Source organism: Macaca nemestrina, chromosome 1 (genome assembly GCF_043159975.1).
Source record: "Macaca nemestrina isolate mMacNem1 chromosome 1, mMacNem.hap1, whole genome shotgun sequence".
Taxonomy (NCBI): Eukaryota; Metazoa; Chordata; class Mammalia; order Primates; family Cercopithecidae; genus Macaca; species Macaca nemestrina.
In genome coordinates, this window is record NC_092125.1 from 55,272,629 (window position 1) to 55,287,816 (window position 15,188).

Below are 15,188 nucleotides of genomic sequence, written 5' to 3' on the forward strand. Positions count from 1 at the left end.
CTCTGAGAGACTGTTACGATTTCCATTCTTTTGCATTTGCTGAGGAGTGTTTTACTTTCAATTATCTCATCAGTTTTAGAATAAGTGTGATGTGGTGCTGAGAAGAATGTATATTTTGTTCATTTTGGGTGGAGAGTTCTGTAGATGTCTGTAGGTTTGCTTGGTCTAGAACTGAGTTCAAGTCCTGAATATCCTTGTTAACTTTCTGACTCGTTGATCTGTCTAATATTGACAGTGGGGTGTTAAAGTCTCCCACTATTATTGTGTGGGGGTCTCAGTCTCTTTGTAGGTCTCCAAGAATTTGCTTTATGAATCTTGGTGCTCATGTATTGTGTGCATATATATTTAGGATAGTTAGCTCTTCTTGTTGCATTGATGTCTTTACTATTACGTAATGGCCTTCTTTGTCTTTTTTGATCTTTGTAGTTTAAAGTCTGTTTTATCAGAGACTAGGATTGCAACCCCTGCTTTTTTTTTTTTTTTTCTTTCCATTTGTTTGGCAAATACTCCTCCATCTCTTTATTTTAAGCCAGTGTGTCTTTGCACGTGAGTTGTGTCTCCTGAATACAGCACACCAATGGGTCTTGACTCTATCCAATTTGCCAGTCTGTGTCTTTTATATGGGGCATTTAGCCTGTTTACTTTTAAGGTTAATATTGTTATGTGTGAATTTGATCCTATCATTATAATGCTAGCTGGTTATTTTGCGCATTAGTTGATGCAGTTTCTTCAAAGTGTCGATGGTCTTTACAATTCGGTATGTTTTTGCAGTGGCTGGTACAGGTTTTTTCTTTCCATAAGCAATTTTTATTTCATGTAGATCTGCTGGCAGCAAATTATCTTCATTTTTCTTTGCCTTAGAATGTCTTGATATCTGTTTCATCCTTAAAATATATATATTTTCTGAATATAAGATTTGGTGTTGACAATTTTCTTTCTGAACTTGAAAAGTGTTTTCTTATTTGCTTTTCACCTCCACAGTTTCTGATGGGAAATCTCTGTCATAAAAATAGATTTTTACTTACAGGTAGGGTGTAATTTCCCTTTCATTGATTTCAAGATTTTTTCTTTGTCTTTAATTTTCAAAACTTTCGTGATAATTTTCTTGGTGTATTTATTCGAGTATATTCTGTTTGGAATTTGTTCACCTTCTTGAATCTGTAGTTTTATGTCTTTTTCCAAATGGTGAAGCTTACAGCCATTATTTCTTCAAATAGTTTTTTCTCTTTTTTTTTTTTTGTCTCATCTACATCCCCTCTCTTTCAAAGACTCTAATCACACAAACGGTAGATATTTTTGTTATAGTCCCACAGATTCCTTATGCTTAATGTATTTTTTTCCTTCTATTTTCTTTATGTTGCTCAGATTGGGCAATTTCTATTGTTCTATCTTTTATATCACTGCTTCTTTCCTCTGTTCCCTCCAGGCTGCTGTCAAACTTATCTATTGAGGTTTGTTTGTCTGTTTATTTAGGTTATCATATTTGTAGTTCTAACTTTTTTTATTTGGTTCTTTTGTATACTTCTTTTCTGAGACTTTCTATTTCTTTAAGAGGCTTTAAAATTTTTTTCACTTCAAGAATATTTGTAATTGCTCATGGAAGCATTTCTATGATGGCTGCTTTAAAATCTTTGTTAGCTGGGCACAATGATGTGCATCTGTAGTCCCAGATACTCACGAGGCTGAGGTCAAAGGATCACTTGAGCCCAGGAGTTTGAGGTAATGGTATACTATGCTTGTGCCTGTGAATAGCCACTGCATTCCAGCCTGGGAGGCAAAGGTAGATCCCATCTCTTAAAAAAAAAAAAAGACAGATATTAAAAGCTTATTTGTTATATAATTCACTCTAACATCTTTATCACCTTGGTATTGACATCTACGGATTGTCTTTTCTTTTTTTTTCCATTCACCTTGAGATATTTTTGCTTTTTGCTGTTTTGAGTAATTTTTTACTGAAACATGAAATTTTGCATGTTGTGTTAAGGGTCCCCGGGTCTATTTAAGCTTTCTGTACTAGCTGATTTCCTCTGACACTGCTCCAGCATGGGAAAGGGATGGATGTTCCTTGCTACTGGCAGGTCAGGGAAGGGCAGGTTCCTTACATGATCTATGCTGACACCTAAGAGTGGGTGTCCTCTGTGACGTCCACTGATATTTTTCTTGATAAGAGAAAAAGGAATGCTTTATTATTGCTCCCATGTGCCTTCCACTGTCACCACACTTGGGGGATATGTCCTCACTGACATTGGTTGGGGGCAAAAGTTCTAACTTTCCAGGAGGGCTCCTATGACACCACCCTAGTGGGGAGGGGTACTTCATAACTGTTGGGTATGCCAGGAAATTCAGGCTCCCCAAGTAGTCTACACTGGAAGTATGGGAGGAGCCTTGTTGCCACCTGATAGAGATGAAAGTCCCAGTATCTACTCAGTCTCTCTGACACCACAGCAGGAACGTTAGGGTAACTTGTTAGAGCCTGGTAAGGGTGACAACCCACTCAGCCTATGCTGGCATAGGCAGAGGTAGGGACACAGTTCTTTCTGTGGTGTTTAGCTGGAGTAGAACAGTTACAGTATGCAAGTTTTCTGTATTACTGGGTTGCCCCTTTCCTGGTCCTTTTGCTAAAGAGAGCAGGATTTTATTTATTTATTTTTATTTTTTGTCTGTATTCATTGGCATTTCTGGGTTGCTGACTTCTTCAGTTCCAAGTCATACGAGTCCAAAAGAAAACCCAAGGAGCTTACCACTATGTCATTTCTTGTGCCCTGAGTCGTGTAGATGGTCTGCTTTCTTCTCACTACCTTTTAGAGTCTCCGTATATTTATTTTATATAAAATGTCCAAGGTTTCTAGTTATCTTCAGAAGAAAGAATGGGAAAAGCCTGTCTACTACAGTTTCCTGGAAGAAGTTTTGAGAATTATTTTAGATAATTAAGTGATTGAAAAAAAGATAAAAGGAAGAATACCATTTCATGACACATGAGAATTACATAAAATTCAAAATTCAGTGTCTATAAGTAACGTTTTAATGCAATATAGTCACATTCACTTACATATTGTCTACAATTCCTTTTGTGCTACAATGGCTGAGGTTGAGTAACTGTATCAGAGAGTCTATGGTTCACAAAGCCTAAAATATTTACTGTCTGAGCCTTTAAAGAAAGTTTGCTGATACCTGGCTTATATCATGGAATTACTTACATTTTATTAACAGTGAGTAGAGTACCTCCTCTACCAAAACTAAGAGAAAAATGAATGTATAAATTCAGATAGACTGTACTCAGTTTTAGGGAAATATAATTATCTATAGCAATCATAAGTAAATCCCCTTACTGTTAAAAATGTATATATACAGTTTTTAGTTTACGCCAAAAGCTACTCAGGTTATGTTGAATAAATTTTCCTTAAACATTGATGTCAAAAATCACTCTTTTACCATTCTTGGTTAGTGCAAAATTTTTTACTTGTAATTTTTTCTTCTAGAAAAGTCTGCTACGAATACTGTTATGTATTTTTTTCTACTGTCAAAACATTCCACAAGAAACCTGAATGTTCCCACAAATATTTCTTATTATAAATGTTTTTGTATGTTTGTAACTTATTTTGCATGTTGAAATTCTATAACCAAGGTTGCAAGGTTGTCATTGTTATAGTGTTAACCATAAGAGTCATAAACAGCAAGTCGAACACTAAACTTGAAAGACATTATGCAAGAAAAGAACACCAAACCAATAGTATTATTTCCCATTTATCTAACCTTTCAAGGGCACTTAGCAGCTAGAAGAAGATTATAAATACAGACAGATTTCATGATTAGAAGGTTCATTAGTAAGAAGGTACAGAATACTAATCACAAGACTTTCATTTGCACTGACAAGGTCTGACCTTGCTAGCATTCATCAGTGACAGTGGAATTGCTCCCTGGTGGTATCAACCACATGAAACACACAGAAAACATGTTTTTCGTGGAGGAATTCATCAAAAGTAAGCAGAACTGTATCACACACCATTGCTTCCAGGAATTCCCCCAGAGAATAGCTAGCATCTTATCTGAATCAGTTTGTTTGGTCTGTAAAATATAAAATGTTCAGAGAAACTCTGCATGTTAAAGAAAGTTTAAGCTTTGAAACCTTGGAACAACAACTATCATTTCACATGACTCTTCATCTTAAATCATCGAATTGACCGTGAATAGGTGCTTTGGTCAATATTAAATCTAGAAACATATATATAGTATACTCTGATATTAACTATTTAGGAATTATAAATATTATAAACTCTTGTAAATATTTCCATTTAAAAATACTGTGGCACTAAAATGATTATTACATTAAATAAATAAAATTGCATATTTTAAGTCTAGAAGTGCATTTTCATATTCCAATTATAAGTGTGTGTCAAGCGACTCTTTTCCTAAATGTCATTATTTTCTATGAAAAATGCCTTCATTGTCTGAAAGCCTTTTACTGAGTTCCGAGGTTTGTGATTGGACAAAACTGAACACAATTTTCTCATCTGCAAATAATTTACTGCTGATTTGTTGTAAAGTTAGCTAATTAAATAATTAGAAATTGTGTAAAATACAATATAATTTAGTGGAAGCACTAAGGCTCTGGAGTCAGACGGATCTGATTTTGAATCCTTTTAATTGCTTAACCAGTTACTGGACCTCAGTTTACTTATCTGCAAAATAGGAAAATACTACCCAACATCCATGCAGGGTTGAAATAAGTGTTAAGCAAATGGTGTTTATTATAACCAAACTCCAAATTGTGTAATAAATACTTTAAATACATTTACAGAAAAACAAGTAAAGAAGATCAACGAGGTAAGTGAAAATCTAATTGCATTGAGAGTTGGCTGGGCCTTAAAGATTCTCTGTTTATTATAACAATAACTTATTATTTTACATTTTAATGTTTCTGAAATTAATGTTAAAATACATGGACAATGAATCAGGTCATGATTAAACTGTGTACAGTTAGCATTGTCTACATACCGGCCAGCTTATGAGATCCCCACAAGAAGGTGAATTTTGACTTTAATTTGGGTTTTCATCATGGATTAAAATGTCTTCATAAAGATTAAACTCTGATACAGAATTAAAAAGCTTTTATTAAAACAAAATGTGATGAAAGGCCACAGAAGAAACAGATTTCTCAAAGTAGATCATGAAGCTTTTATTTCTTTAACTTCAAAATAAATACTACAGTTAGACTTTTCAAAATTAAAAAGATAAATACAAAAATGCATATTATAAAGCCTATCTAACTCACCGCCTGTCTCTCAGCCACCCAAGTGTTCTTGCCATGGATAAATAGTTATTGGTCTTTCTTTTTATTTCTTGTAATGACATTTTATGCATATGTAAATAGATAAATTTAATCATACACCTTTCTTTTTGTAATGCAAGTGTTGCATACATACCATACATATCATTTTCCACATTGCTTTTTTATAATATCCTTTGGAGATTTTTATAGTCAAGCTAATAAATAATTTATCTTTTTTGCTTTAACAGCTGCTTAATGCTCCATTAAGTATTCAGACCATACATTTTAACCAGTCCCCTTTTGATGAACATACAGTTTTTATTCCCCTAAACTTTTATAACTACAGTGAAGTCATAATAATCTTGTACAAAGAACATGGAATTTTCAAATTAGGAAAGGTTGATATAAACTCGTTCATTTTGAAAGATATGCATGCAGGCTCTTGGACATTTCTGAGTGAAGGAGAACAGGAAATATGGTTAGAGACTAGAAGTGTATAAACTATAGGATGCTTTGAATGCTGTGGGATGATAATTCATAATATGACAGGAAATAGTATTGAACTAATTAAAGTAAGGAGAGGTCATGAAAAGTAGTATTTAAGGAAGATGCATGTTCTGAGTTTTTATTTCCTGGCACCCTGAAATTGTTTAGAGATTTGAGAAAGAGCTTTATAAGATTTCCTTGTTAGAATAAAACTATTGGTGTGATAGATACAAGCAAGCAAGATGACTAAATCAGACAGAAGTTGTAAGAGGAGGTAGAAAATTAGGACCTAAATTCTGAAAGAGTAACTCAGATGAGAGAAGCAAGATAATACTCTGACATTCTAGGTAGCAGGCAAAGTCCAGAGTGCAAAAATTCAAGAGTGGATTTAGCAAAAGTATTTCATGAATTTTGAAACTAAGGAATAGGCTATGTGGTCTTTCCCCTATTTATACACTATTCTGAGTTTGAGTGACTCTGGGAGGGTTTATGACTGGGATATCAGGTTGTGATCAATATCTACAAGCACCATGCACTCCTGCTTCTCTCTTGCCATATAGATTCTCTCAGTTTGCTGTTTGCTTTTCAGTAAGATCAAATATATTAATATTTTTTCCTTACAGTATTTTAGTGTTTTATTATTAGTTGAGAAGGTTTTTCCCACTCCAAATCATATAGTCACACCTGTATTCTATTCTACATAGTTTATTGCACTATATTTGTCATTTAAATTATTAATCTATTGGAAATGTATATTGACGTGTAGTGTTAGGCAGGGGAAAATCTTTTCAAAACTCTTTACTATTATCCTGTGGCATTATTTTCTTAATGTTTTTCCTTTAATTCAGTCAATTCCTTTCATCTCTTCATCTTTAATTTCAAAGATAGTGCAAAACTCTTTTTAGATGGTAAATCTTTTCATAAGACCTGTTTTCCTTCTTTACTCATTTTAAAATATAGATGACTAGTATTTTCCAGCAAACTTTACAGTTAGATTATTTTAGGACTCCCTTCCTGTCTGCTTTCATTCTGTTAATGTCATCTTTCTGAGATCACATCACATCACATCACATCACATCACATCACATCACATCACATTGCATCGCATGGCATCACATCACATCACATGGGAGGGTTGGTTGATATACGTTATACCAGCTCAGTGATTCAGCAGCATAGGGGCGTAGAGACGGGGCTTGTGTAGTTACAGCAAAGGAATATTTTCTCTGTTCAAGCCTGTGTTTGTTGGTATTATAGTACCTGCCATTAGCTTTCCTGTCTAATTTACTTTTGTATCTAACCTTCATTATGGGCACATGTGTGGCTCTGGCTGACATCCTTCCTAGGAGAGTAGCTTACTGCCTCAAGGAGGAGCTGCACCACAGTCAGAAGAAGCCCTGTTTCCTTGCCATGTGGTTTTTGTATGGTATGGTTTTTCTTTTCCTTGTGTCTCCTGGAAGAGCTTCTTCTGAAAGTCATTAATCTGCAAAAAGGTTTTAAAAATGAAATAATTTCCATCTGTCTTCCATTCCGCCCACTTGGTAGTCCTTACTTTATATTGAAGTTTTAAGTGATTTCCATAAAATGTAGTTATAGCCTTTTTTTTTTTTTTTTTTTTTTCTTGAGACGGAGTCTCACTCTGTTGCCCAGGCTGGAGTGCAGTGGTGCGATCTCAGCTCACTGCAAGCTCCACCTCCCGGGTTCACGCCATTCTCCTGCCTCAGCCTCCTGAGTAGGTGGGACTAAAGGCACCTGCCACCAAGCCCTGTTAATTTTTTCTATTTTTAGTAGGGACGGGTTTTACCGCGTTAGCCAGGACGGTTAACCTGACCTCCTGATCTGCCCGCCTCCTGATCCGCTGGCCTTGGCCTCCCAAAGTGCTGGGATTACAGGCGTGAGCCATCAAGCCCGGCTGCCATTTTTTATTGAACAACAGAAACACAGACATCATGATACTTTCCATACTTTATCTTATTTGGAGAAATAATAAAACACAGTGGTTAAGAGCATGAACTATGAATACAGAGTATCTGATTTCCAATCACAGGTCTTCCCTCACAAGCTGTGAAAATTGTTCAATTTGCTTAACTTCTCTGTATTTTGGTTTCCTTATCTGTAAAATGGTGTTATAATTAAAATAAATTAGTATATAAAATACTTAAAGCAATGCTGAGCCCATCATAAGCACAATAGAAGTGTTTTGGTTGTTGTTGTTGTCTTTGTTTTAATGGTGGTAGTGGTAGTGGTTGTTATTTGATTTTCACAATAGATCTGTAAGGTACCATTTAAGAAACCGGCTTAAGAAACAGGTTCAGAGATTTTAAGCTTGTATAATATCATGTAATTGCTTGGTATACAGTTGGTATTTATTAAATATTTATTTAATGAATAAAGTTACAATGATAGCATTAAAGCTCAGGACTGGCTGACATCAAAGCTTGAGCCTTTAATCCTTATTCCTCAAAATATCTCTTCTACTTTTGTCATGGCAAATGAAATCACTTTCTCCAGAATGGAAGTTACATATTGATCCTCCCTGGTGAGAGGTGACAGTGTGCTAGCAGCCTTCACTCTCAGCACCTCCTCCGCCTCAGCGTCCACTCTGGTGGCGCTTGAGGAGCCCTTCAGCCCGCCACGGCACCGGCACCGTGGGAGCCCCTCTCTGGGCCGGCTGAGGCCAGAGCCTCCTCCCTCTGCTTGCGGGGAAGTGTGGAGGGAGAGGTGCGGGTGGGAACCGGGGCTGCGTGCGGCGCTGGCGGGCCAGTGCAAGTTCCAGCAGGCACGGACACGGGCTCAGCGGCCCCGCACGGGGAGCGGCCGGTGGGGCTTAGCACCTGGGCCAGCAGCTGCCGAGGTTGTGCCGGGTCCCCCAGCAGTGCCGGCCTGCCGCTGCTGCACTCAAATTCTTGCTGGGCCTTAGCTGCCTCCCTGTGGGGCATGGCTCGGGACCTGCTGCCTGCCATGTCTGAGCTCCCCCTCTGCTGTGGGCTACTGTGCCGCCCGAGCCTCCCCAATGGGCGCTGCCCCTTGCTCCATGGCGCCCAGTCCCATGGACTGCCCAAAGGCTGAAGAGTGCAAGTGCAGCTCAGGACGAGCCGGCAGCTCCGCCTGCAGAGCCCGTGTGCAGGATCCACTAGGTGAAGCCAGCTGGGCTCCTGAGCCAGATGGGGACTTAGAGAACATTTATGTCCAGCTAGGGGATGGTAAATACACCATTCAGCACTGTGTGTCTAGCTCAGGGTTTGTAAATACACCAATCAGTACTCTGTGTCTAGCTCAAAGTTTGTAAATACACCAATTGGTACTCTGTATCTAGCTAACTCTCTATCTAGCTAACCTAGTGGAGACTTGGAGAACTTTTCTGTCTAGCACTCTGTGTTTAGCTCAAGGATTGTAAAGGCACCAGTCAGCACTCTTGTGTCTAGCTCAAGGATTGTAAACGCACCAATCAGCACTCTGTTAAAACGGACCAATCAGCTCTCTGTAAAATAGACCAATCAGCTCTCTGTAAAATGGACCAATCAACAGGATGTGAGTGGGGTCAGATAAAGGAATAAAAGCAGGTTGCAGGAGCCTGCAGTGGCAACCCGCGGGTCACATTCCAGAGTGTGAGAACTTTGCTCTTTCACTCTTTGCAATAAATCTTGCTGCTGCTGACTATTTGGGTCTATGCTGCCTTTAAGAGCTTAACACTCATCATGAAAGTGAAAGTCTGCAGCTTCACTCTTGACAGCGAGACCACGAACCCACCAGAAGGAAGAAGCTCCAGACACATCTGAACGTCTGAAGGAACAAACTATGGACACACCATCTTTAAGAACTGTAACACTCACCGCGAAGGTCTGTGGCTTCATTTTTGAAGTCACTGAGACCAAGAACCCACCAATTCCGGACACACCTGACTTCCTTAAATCTTTGGTTTATGACACTATATCTGTCAGAAATTCCTTAAATTTTTTTCTCCAAAGCTTGTTCCCTTCTCAAGTTTTCAGTGCAATATGGGCTTTCCAAATTTTTCATGTCTTTGTGAACACATGAATGTGCGTGTGGGATGTGTGTGTGTGTTTTAAATAATTTCACTTGGTAATGTGGTGGTAAATAGAAGGAGGAGAGATTGTCTGCTTACTGTCAGTTTATCCAATATTGTCTGATAGTTATATTTTTCCTTATTTGGGATCTTTGTTAGTTACCAGAAATTGAACTAGGTTAATAACTCAGCCATTAATATTTTTAGGTTTTGCTTTTTACTTATGGTAGTAGGACCTTTCTGAATGTAACTCATATTGGACCTGGCAATCCACAGTTTTGTTCACACCCTAAATCAGGGGTCAGCAATCTTTTTGGTAAAGTTCTAGGTAGTAAATATTTTAAGCTTTGTGGGCCGTGTGGTCTCTACTCAATTGTAGTATGAATGCAATCATAGATAATATGTATACAAATGAACATAGCTGTGCTCCAGTGAAACTTTATGGACATAGAAACTTGAATTTTATATAATTTTTGCATGTCATAGAATATTATTTGATTTTTTAACCATTTAAATATATAAAAACCTATTCCATTCTTAGCTTTCAGGTCTCGAAATAGGTGGCTATGTAAAGTTGGTCTTGCAAACCACAGTGCATTCTCTTCTCCCCCTTCATGCCCTATATGACTATAATCACTATTATTCTAGTGATTCCATTTTATCCCTCATACTAAGCTAGAATTATCATTCTTAAACTTAAATCACTAGCCTGATTATATCACTCCTATATCAGGGCTCTACAGAAAAAAGCCAATAAGAGATTTTATATATATGTGTGTGTTTATATACATAAAAATGATTATGGGAATTGGCTCAAGTGATTATGAAGGATGAGAAGTCCTATGAGCTTTATACTGCAAGCTGGAGAACCAGAAAAGCCAGTGGATTAATTCAGCTCAAGTCCAAAGGCCAGGAGCTCCGATGTCTGAGGGCAGTAGAAGATGGATGTGTCAACCCAAACAGACAGAACAAATTCGCCCTTACATCTGTCTTCTTGTTCTGTTTGGGTTCTCAGTGGGTTGGATGACGCTCATTCACATTGGTGAAGGCAGATCTTCTTTACTCAGATTATCAATTCAAACGCTAATTCCTCTGGAAATACCTTCACAGGCACATCCAGAAAGTATTTTTTTACCAGCTATCTGGACATCCATTAGTCTAGTAAAATTGACACATAAAATTAACCATCACAACTCCTCTCTTTAAAATTGTTTGTTGATTCTCTAAACTTACTGGCATGACATTTCCGCTCACAAAATCTGCCCATAGTCTACTCTTGCAGACATACCTTTCATTACTTCTCTCTCAGCATTCCTTAGTCAAGGCAATTCCAATTATTTGCTGATTCTGCAAATAAATACATTCTGTTTTCTCCTGGGCCCTGAATTTCTTTATCAAACTCTGCTACTTGGCATACTTATTCTTATTTATTCTTTAAAAGTCTATTTAAAATGGCACTTATGAAGTTGTCTCTGAAATTTTAGAAAGAATTAATCACTTTTTCATTCATGCTTTCATAGCACTTTGAACATTTTCAAAAACAGTATATCATGTTATAATCCACTTTGTGGTTGTTTATACCAATTTTAATATAAGCTCTTCATGTAAGAGATTGAATTAATTCACATTTTTTCCCCCAAACCTGGTATATATTTTGGGCTTCACAAATGATTTTTAATGCTACAACAAAGAAATTACACATGAATATTTACATCAACCGTACTTTACCAAAAATCTGCTTTTTAGGGAAGATTTTAAAAATACAGATTATTTTTGGAAAGTACATAATATAATGTATGGGTTTACCCTTTCGCAAACCAAAGAATCATTTGATAAAGAAAAATTTCTCTAAAATTTCTTTGTTTTGAATTTTTTTCTTAATGGGTTTGAATTTTTAAGCTTATAGTTTCATTTGCCAAAAACTATCAAGGGTTTAAGGAAATAACAAGCTTTTTGTGCTGATAGCTTCGATTACCCCCTATAAGTAAGCCAGGTGAGATAAAAAAAAGTCTGGATCTGATATTTTGAAAGGTTTGGTTTTGTAATAAACACATTGGCAAATAAATATTCCCAAAGCGCTAAATGTCCTAGGGATGCTAATGGTGAAAATGCTTCAAGCAGCTATTGATCCAAATTCTGGGCCTCCATTCCTACCTCTTCATCCTCCTAAGTCATATATCTCTTCTCCTTCTTTACAGAGAGGCTAGATACATTTATTTATAGATATAAGTATAGTTCATGGGAAGAAAGCCACCACACATATATTTGATAGAAAGCTTCCTGGAGATTCTTCAGACTTGTGTACCTTGTGATTATTTGCCTGGGAAGGCAACACAAGTTCTCCAAAGTAAGGGGTCAGCACATGAATCCCTTTGTACTTTTTTGGCCATTCCTTGTCATGAGTGATACTCACACAGAATCTGTGCAATCATTATTTATAGCAAGATATAAGAAAAAATATTATAGGGAGCTGAAGGTTTCAGTCCACAGATGATTTTTGAAATTAATATTGATGTCATTGATGACAACTACTCAGAATTGTTCACATTATTTTCTTAGTAGTGTCACCGTGATTTATGATATGAACAGAATATGTTTTTTTTATATCGTCTCTCTTACCTGAATGTCAGGCTCTGTTGCTATTTCTACTTCTCTGTAGTGATGATAATTGAATGAGGAGAAGCAAAAAAGCTTCAGCTGTCTTAATTTCCAAATAGGAACATAAATTAACTAGAACCAGGGCTGCTTCCAGAACTCCAAATCAGTTTTTTAAAGTACACCTTTATCTGTCTTTAAATGAAATATAATAATTTCTGAAGGCAATTATAGGGTTTGAATAAAGTAAGTTTATATATGCCAGTAAGCTAATCAAATAATTGCTTTATCTTATATGACTTCCAGAATTTATAATATTTGTTTCCCCTATAATTCTGGAAGTATACCTCAATTCAATGATTGCAAACCTCAGTAACACATATATGCACATCTTTAATGTAGTCAGTGATTTTGTGACGGATCTTATCTTCAACAGGGTCTAATTTTTTCATGTGCCATCATGTACAATGACTTCACTCACTGGATTTTGTTGTTGTTGTTTTTAATTTTAAAAGCGTGGTAAGGACACTCAAACCTGTCATGAATACTTAATTAATTTTTTTGCCTGAGGTCTCTCATGGTCATTTCTCCTTTCGGTTGCCTGCATCCATTTCTCTTTCATTTGATAGCAGTGTGCTAAATTCCTTTTGGGGAGTTATACTTTTCCATTGAGTGTAGTTTTAAAATACTGTACTGCAAGTCAAGGTGCACTGCCCTACCCTAGGGAGGCTACTCTGACTCTCTCTTCCTGGACTTTGAAGGAAAAATAGGAAAAAAAAATTAAAATTCACTCATTTGAATGGTATTTTCCTTATGAAATTGTGTGTGATGCTTATTGTCTGGACTCCACACCACAATAGTTCCATTCTATTCATACCTATTCTCTTGAATTCTCATCTATTCTGTGCTGCACTGAGTATCCTGCCAATAAATTCTTTATTTTCTTAAGGTAATTTGTTACTTGCAGTCCAAGAAATCTAAATTCTTTGATGTGAATCTAGCCATAGAAAATATTTATCAAGTCAGTACTTTTCAACTGTTCACATCCTAGTTGGAAATGAGCATTAGTAATTACAAGAAGGAGCCCGCAGTTGAATGCATGTTGATTACTGGCACATAATGCCTGTTTTGGAGAAAAAAGGACTCTTCTGCCTGTCAATCAATTGCTCAAATGTGCAAAGAAAAATGACAGACCTATACTTAAGAAATACTCCGTTTTTAAAACAATACCATTACCAACATCTGAAGTGTTGGAGCTAGGGGTAATAAAGCAAATTTAATGAATGATTCATTCTGATACTTCATGAGTACCTAGCACTGATGTGGATTAAGTTCTGAAAACACAGATTTTGAAACAGACTCCTTTTCTTAACTTTCTGTAGGATAGTAGGAGAGTAGAAAGGTGTCACAACTTTCCCTATCTACTGGGTCATTCCCAACAGCATTTAAATGTTCTATAATAATATAGAACATATATACACACACACACACACATATATACACACACACAGACACACATTACAATATGTATTATATATATGTATGTATATATACATATCCCTTACATGTCCCTTGCATTTTCAATCTGCATTTATTTCTCCTTGCATTTTCTCTTGAACACATTGAAATTTCTCTTATCAAGGTCATCAGTGACTTTCATGTCACCAAACTAACAACCAGCTCTCAGTCATCATCTTAGTAGTAGATGATTTAGTTAATCACTCTGTTCTTAGAGAAATACTTCTTGGCCTTCTAGGTAACCATCTTTTCTGGATTCTCCTTCTACTCACTGGCTGCTTTTTCTTGGTCTTGTTCTTTTAGATTTACTGAGCTAAGTGAGCCACAGAGATTAGTCCTTGTTGATTCCTTTATTATTATTATTATTATTTATAATAATCTCCTCTTACCTGCTAAGTGTTATTATCTCTCCAAATAGCTTAATGTGCCTCATTATGTCAATTTATATATCTAACTCACAGTTCTCTGATGAGTTCCAGATTCAAATATACAACTCTTTATTTGATATATGTACTTATATGTTTAAGACACTTATCAAAATTTATTTTGTGTAAATCTGTATTCCTGCTTTTTTTAAATGCTCAGTGAGCAGAAGGGCTCCAAGTGGAGTAAAGCTACATGTAATGAAATTCTATGTCTTTTGAGGAAATGTTTTACATAATTTTCTACTTTCTCTGAACAGCAGGAAATTGATTTTTCTCCTTTATTCTACTTCTCTCTAGCTCACAGAATACAGTAGAAAAAACTTGGAGGATGTCTTAGAAGTCTTTAGGGAAAAAGATATATTTAGTCCTATATTAGTCAGAATTCTACAAAGAAACAGAACCTGTAGGATTGGTGTGTGTGTATATGTTTGTGTAATTTATTAGGAAAATTGGCTCACATTCACTCCCATGATATGCCATCTGCCAGCTGGAGAACCAGAAAAGCCAAAGTGTTGTAATTCAGTCTGAGTCCGAAGGCTTGAGAACCAGGGAAGCCAATGATGTAACTCTTGATCCAAGTCCAAAGGCCTGAAAACTGGGGGGTGCCGCTGGAATAAGTCCCAGAGACCAAAGGCCTAAGAACTAATGTCTGAGGGAAGAAGAGAAATGTCCTAGCTCAAGAAGAGAGAGTAAAATTGCCCTTCTTCCACCTTTTTGTTCTGTTTGGATTCCCAAAGGATTGGATGATGCTCACCTGCTTTGGAGAGGGCACATCTTCTTTACTCAGCCTACTGATTCAGATGGTAATATCTTTTGGAAACACCCCCACTACACACCCAGAAATAATGTTTTACAAGTTATCTGGGCA

General features: G+C 36.6%; 1 protein-coding gene across 1 annotated transcript in view; it reads left to right on the forward strand.

Moving 5' to 3' along the window:
* Positions 1 to 15,188, forward strand: part of LOC105484660 (crumbs cell polarity complex component 1) — a 279,683-nt gene that overhangs the window by 46,559 nt on the left and 217,936 nt on the right. The window lies entirely within an intron of this gene.